This window comes from Centroberyx gerrardi, chromosome 8 (genome assembly GCF_048128805.1).
Source record: "Centroberyx gerrardi isolate f3 chromosome 8, fCenGer3.hap1.cur.20231027, whole genome shotgun sequence".
NCBI lineage: Eukaryota > Metazoa > Chordata > Actinopteri > Beryciformes > Berycidae > Centroberyx > Centroberyx gerrardi.
In genome coordinates this window covers 9,505,555-9,512,337 of record NC_136004.1, presented here as the reverse complement: position 1 = coordinate 9,512,337, position 6,783 = coordinate 9,505,555, and positions in this window count along the sequence as shown.

Sequence of the window (6,783 nt, the reverse complement as noted above, 5' to 3'; positions counted from 1 at the left end):
AGGCAGGTCAGTCCTGACGTGCGTAAGTCTCACGTTTCTCTTGTCCCCCAACCTCAGACAGAGAAGACTGACCGGCCGCTTCCTTCCTGGAATGAAAACTGACTACAGTCGGTCCTCCATGGCACACGGTTGAATGCCCCTGCCTATGCTCTGCAGAGTGCACAATTGGAGATTTCTTCTTGGTCCAAAAGTTCTGCAAAAAATTTCAAACATAATAAAACCTACCTAACCCAAATCTAACTTAAGTGTAATAATGTCTTTCTTTTCAACAGTGGCCAAGGAGTCAGTGTGTTTATTTAAACTCCAGTGAAACCACAGGACTGTTCCTGACAGTTTACCTGCCCCAGTCTTAATTCCATCCAGTCACAGCCTTTCTCCCTTTGTAGGCCAGCCTGTAACGGCATACCATCCAAAGAAATTCACTTTAAAATACTCCATGCTCTCCCTGTACTATGACATTGTGATATGTTCCTTTTGTGGAAATAATGATGAAAATCTGATACACTTATTTACGGAGCCCCTCTGGTGACATCTCATGTTAATAATATAATGCGTGGCCACGACTTATTAACGCGTGGGAACGAGATCCTTATGTCGTGGCCACGACTTATTAAGGCGTAGGAACGAGATAATTATGTCGTGGCCAGCGCCGTGCGCCCTTTCAGCACCATGGAGGCCTGGAGAGCGAGACACAGAAACTGGGGGCAAGAGCGGGGCACTGTGTAATCCAATAATAATACTAGTAAACTATATTTCTGATAGAAAATATGTGCAAGGACCATTTTACTAATCGAAAGTCCTGCCTGGAATAACCTTCCTATTCCTGCTGCAATAGCTCTAACAAGTTAATCTTCCTCCTTATCCTTTTTTCTCCAAGCAGGATTTTTATTCTAGCGCGAGTAAACAGGTTTACATAATGTCACCAAATTGTACAGTAATGTGGAAATAAGAATAACGCATATCGGATCATAAATTAGACCTAATCATGTGTGATCAATCAATAAGCTATTATGGCTCACAAGATATAGCGGTGCGTAATGGCTGTGCGTAATGATACAGTGGCTGCTGTGGCCCTGTTAGTAAGCAGAGAACTAGTCTGATTTTTCTGGCCCATGATGATGCTTGTTGTTTGTGTCCAAACCAGGTTAAACGGGTGTGCGTGCAATAAACATGGACATAAACACCAATCATCATAACTGTACGAGAGGCTATAGGAAATATAAGATGAGTGTGTGCGTGAAAGCGCATTCCAGGAATTCCATGCAGTAAATTCACGATAATTGAACAATCCTGCCATGTTTATGAAATACCTTATAGTTCGTTACTGTTAATCATTTAATTGCAGTTCTTTTTGCCGTTTTACTACTCAAGAACTTTGGGCGATGTGCCTGTAATATTTAGTATAATAGTGTAATGACTGCGCCTCCGTTTCCTCTGTATATATTGTTTTTTAGAAATAAATACACATACACTGATTTGGTTGTGTTGTTTTTATTCCAAAGATGACGTTTTGAAGTATGGCGTTTTCAGGCTACATTAGTTATTAGATTTGCTGCGGATGCAGGCTTCAGCTGTAATGCTGATGGTCTGTTGGCGTCTGGACTCACAGCTATAGTCCAGACAATAGCTGTGACTGATCTCATCTCTCCATGGTCACCTTCTGAAAAATGGTGTCTTTTCTATATTCCTTTTGTTTCAATTATGAATATGCATCAGGGACTGATGAGCAGTCCTAAACATCCCTATGCTATTTTTCTGTCTATTTTAATGTAATGTGCACCAATTGGCTGAATTAACATAAATAAATCGCTTGATCTGTGTGTGTGTGTGTGCGTGTGTTTGTGTGTGTGTGTGTGTGTGTGTGTGTGTGTGTGTGTGTGTGTGTGTTTAAAATTAAAGAAATTATGAATTAATTCGCCTACTATGGCTTTAGATAAAAACAAACAGTGCACATTATAGCTCACAGTCCTGAAGAACACTCATATTAACACTAGTAGTTGGTGACCAACCAACATCTGTTATTGCCCCCTAATCAAAGCAGTCTAACACCGGGCCAGCTCCGCGGTGCTGAAAGGGCGCACGGCGTTGTATGCGGACTTGTAGCGCAGCGGCTACTTCCCAGTACCAAACATAAGGATCTCGTTCCCACGCGTACTAAGTCGTGGCCACGCATTATTTTATTAACATGAGATGTCACCAGAGGGGCTCCGTACCTGCCACTATAATATTTCTATAATATTCCGACAGGATATTGTGTATAGTTCATGGTTTGCGGTGATAGTAGTAGGCCTATAATAGGCTATCCCTCCAAACATTATTATAGGATTAATATTGTCGCGACATTACACTGTAGCCTACTGTAGTCTCAGTTTCAATCGACATGTTATAGGACATTCACAAACGCAGAGTAAACAAAGACTTTCCGTTATAAGAAAACTTTGGCCCTCTCAGTCAAACGACACTTACGGCTGCTACTGTATTGCAACATTATTGAACCACTTCTGATGTATGACTCCATCTGTTTCTACACTATGCTCACCATCTCCACACACAGAAACTGTTAAAGATCACACACACAGCAGCAAAGATTATTGGCTTGTCCACACCTACCCCGTCTAACCCGGTCCCTCCGTTGCAAATTTTTTTAAAAGTAATTCAATACATTCAATATAATAAAAAAGAAAAGAAAAGCAATATAATAGACAACATTTACAAAATCATTTTCAATATTTACATTTTCTAGTACAAAATGGCGAACACACTATATAGTCCACTATTTCTTTTATAGGGAACGGTTTCGAACAGAGCTGTGGCTCTCGCTCTCTCTCCCAGTCAACCAATCAGCGAGTCATAACGCACACATATGTCACTATTGTCTGTGACGTCACAGTAGTGTTGGCGCCTGAGAGCATAAATTATAGGGAACTGTTTCAAACAGAGCTGTTGCTCTCTCGCTCTCTCTCCCAGTCAACCAATCAGCGAGTCATAACGCACACATACGTCACTATTGTCTGTGACATCACAGTAGTGTTGGCACCTACATAAAACTGATGCATGCAATTGAGGTTTTGTTTGTGCTTTAAATTTACAGCATTACAGCATTTATTCTCAACAAAAGACAGTCACATTTGAATCTTCAAGTGACCAACATAAATATTTGTGTCTTTACTCTCATGACTGGTGACATACAGTCATGAGCGAAAGACACAAATACAAGGATTACCAGAATCCACTGGTGGTGACATCACGGGGGCCAACTCAACAGAGTTCTGAGGCGGTCTACACAGACCCTCTCCCTAAACTCATGCAGTGCCGAAAATGGTATGGAATATCCCACCCAAAATTCCCACGGAGGGGGAGGCTTCTGCCTCTCTTCATCACCAGCACTGATGTTGGTGAAAAGGTTGTGGAGGCAGGGAAACTGGCTACGAAGGTCGAGCTTCCAACCCTCACGGTGACTTCTTTGACACCCTCAAAAGGTACAAAGACATTGTCACGTGAGAAGGAGCCTATGGGTCCCATCAAGCCTCAAAGGAGGTTGAAGAACCCTGTACAAGACCTTACAGCAGTCCCTGGGATACCACGTCCTCCAAGGAGCAGGGTGAGCCGAGCTGCGACAGAGCAAAGCAGCTCATGTGTCAATGAACCAGCTGGACCGGTTCCTACACAACACCCCTCTCGACTGGCAGCTCCAACAGCCAATAAGGTGCCTCTTCCACCAATCAAACGTGTGGCAGTGGGATTCATCACTCAGCATCCCACCAATGCTGCCAGCCAAGGCCCAGAGCTGCCCCCTATTGCTTCAGTGCCTAGTCACACTGAAGACGGAGTCCCTGCTGCTCCTGCTGCACCTGTGTCAGTGGAGTCACAGAAAAAAATGATGGCTTCATGTGCTGATCTAGCTGACACCACAAATGTGTCAGTTTCACCATGTGTTGACAGGTCTTCTTTGCTGACTGCAAGTGTGGTTTTCACAGACCAGGACCCCACTTCTGTGCTAGATGACAGTCTCATTGAGGGTGATTTTGTACCCACTCCACCTGGCCAGCCCAAGACTGGCAGGTCTGTCAACCACAGAAGACAAAGGCCTATGCGTCCGGGTCGTCTGCAAGAGATGCACCCTGTCATAATGCCAAAGGACAGGTCAGACATTTTTCTCTCAGACGCTCTAACCATCAGCGGCATCAAGAGGGTTAATCTCTACAGCCTAGTGCCACTCTCCTGTCTTTCAGAGGAGAACAATGATGGAATGCTGAAATGCAGGAACTCCATGGAGAAAACCAGCAAGTTTCCTCTGGCCAGGCTCCATCCACGCTCATAGGATTATTTTGTGTGTGTGTGTGTGTGTCTACTACTACAACTATCAATACACACACAATTTTCCAATGCGTAGACTTTAATCAATGGCTTGCGTGCAATTTATTTGAATTTGGAATTTTTGGAACTGGACCTTTGAATTTTCTGCAATATTTTCTGCAACTGTTTACGGAAGTGTTGTCATGGCTGCAGTAGCAGAGCCTTAAGCGCCAACAAGATGTCCAAATCATGACAAAAGACGGACAAAAGAGAGCCAGAGTTCTGCTTTTGAAAGTAACGAATGACTACAAGACCGTCAAAGCCACGGAGAATACGGACTGAGAACCTTTTGGGAGTGTGACTACCGCCTGAGCGAGATCACATGAAAAATCCCACGTCAGCGTTTTGGACACGCTCCGTTTTCCCCGTCCACACTACAACACGAAGCCGGCGTTTTCAAATGTATACACTTTGGAGAGCGTTTTCGGAAAACGCGTTAAAGTGTGGATGGAACGCCAAAACGGAGAAATAAAGATGCGTTTTCAAATTTACCCGCGGATTGTGGACGGATTTGATAACCAGAGTCAACGAGACACACCTGCCAGTCATCAGGGCTCAGTAGTGGCCTGGTAAAAGGAGGCGGCCCGCAGCCAAGGCAGGTCAGTCCTGACGTGCGTAAGTCTCACGTTTCTCTTGTCCCCCAACTTCAGACAGAGAAGATTGACCGGCCGCTTCCTTCCTGGAATGAAAACTGACTACAGTCGGTCCTCCATGGCACACGGTTGAATGCCCCTGCCTATGCTCTTCAGAGTGCACAATTGCAGATTTCTTCTTGGTCCAAAAGTTCCGCAAAAAAAAATCAAACATAATAAAACCTACCTAACCCAAATCTAACTTAAGTGTGATAATGTCTTTCTTTTCAACAGCCATAGAATTTTCTTATAATTTTCACTCCCTCATGGAAAGACAAGGTTACAAAGAGTCTCGTAAGTTTGTTATACCAAAATTAGTAGAGTAATCATTTGTCTATATTGTTTTGATTGTTATGTATTTAAATGAATGTAGGGTAATTTGAATTCAGACACGGAAAGAGTCCTTTGGTCACTCGGGGGTCTGTAGTGACGAGGATAAAACTGTCAGACGGAACTTTAAGCTCCATGTACTCCAGGCCCCATGTTTGGAGATGCATGTTCTCACTTTCGACCACTAGATGGCAGAGAATGAACACAGTAACTACTCGACTACAGCAGGGCCAAATGGAGCTCAATCTCATCAGAGCTGCACTATGAGATCATATGACACCAGCGCCAAATAATCATTGGCAACTAATTAGATAGATCTACATATTTGTTTTTATGGATAGTGACATAGCGTTGGCAACAGCCATGTTTGGCTGTAAACCAGCCTAAATTCCTAAATGTCTGTTTGTTACAGTTACATCCTAACTTTATTTCCTTGCTTTTGATGACTGGATTAGAATGCATTTATCAAAATAGAATACATTGCGACATAAAGGATGTTAAAAAGTAATTATTTGTTATTTAGAAAGAAAATAATGCTTTGGTATTTGGTATAAATGTTGTCTCATTAAGAACAGCTATATGTCAGAGCTGTGTGTCACACATAATGGCCAAAGATCTTTCTGTGCAAAGTTAATGTCAGATCCATAACTAGTCTTTTGACACAGGAAGGTTCAGTGCTGCATCAGAGTAGGACAGCATCTGTCTGTGACATGATTTGAGAGTAAGTATGAGGGAAGGTCTCGAGAAGACACACACACACACACACACACACAGGAACATACCCACAGTGGACCACCTAGAGTGCCAGTCATAACACTGCTTAATTTATTAATATTATGACTTTGAAGTTAACAGCATTAATTAAATAATAGCCTAGTAAACATGGTGGTGAGACTACAGGAGAGTAAAAGGGACAATAAGGCCAAGGTCTCATCAAACCTACCACAACTGAAACCATAATGGACACTAGAGCACTTTTGCACTTCTTAGTGTTGACATTTCTATAACTTTGTATCTTACAATAATAAGAATGCTAATAAGAAGAAGACTGAATGCCATCCATGGAAATATTATATTATCAGTAGGCTATGCCATCTGCCACCCTCTCAAAGATCTTTGACTTAACTATCAAGATGGTTCACTTCAAATTCGAGCCTACGGAAACCGTTGTCCGCTAGACCGGAACAGTATAGGGGCGGGAAATCATCTTGCGCATGCGTATAAATGTGTACTATTACAGTTGAATAGTCAACTAGCAGGATAGATGGCTACTACATGCCGCAGCTGCTTTATGAATATTCATAACTGACATAAAATACCATACTACTACTTAAACAAATGTTAAGATGTGACTAGGTCTCACGACGCCATCACTAGCTTACTAGCTCTTAGAACCTCTAACAAAGCATACCGAACCGAAGACGGACATAAGCAGGAGTGAACCCTCTTGCTTTGTTGGTTATCT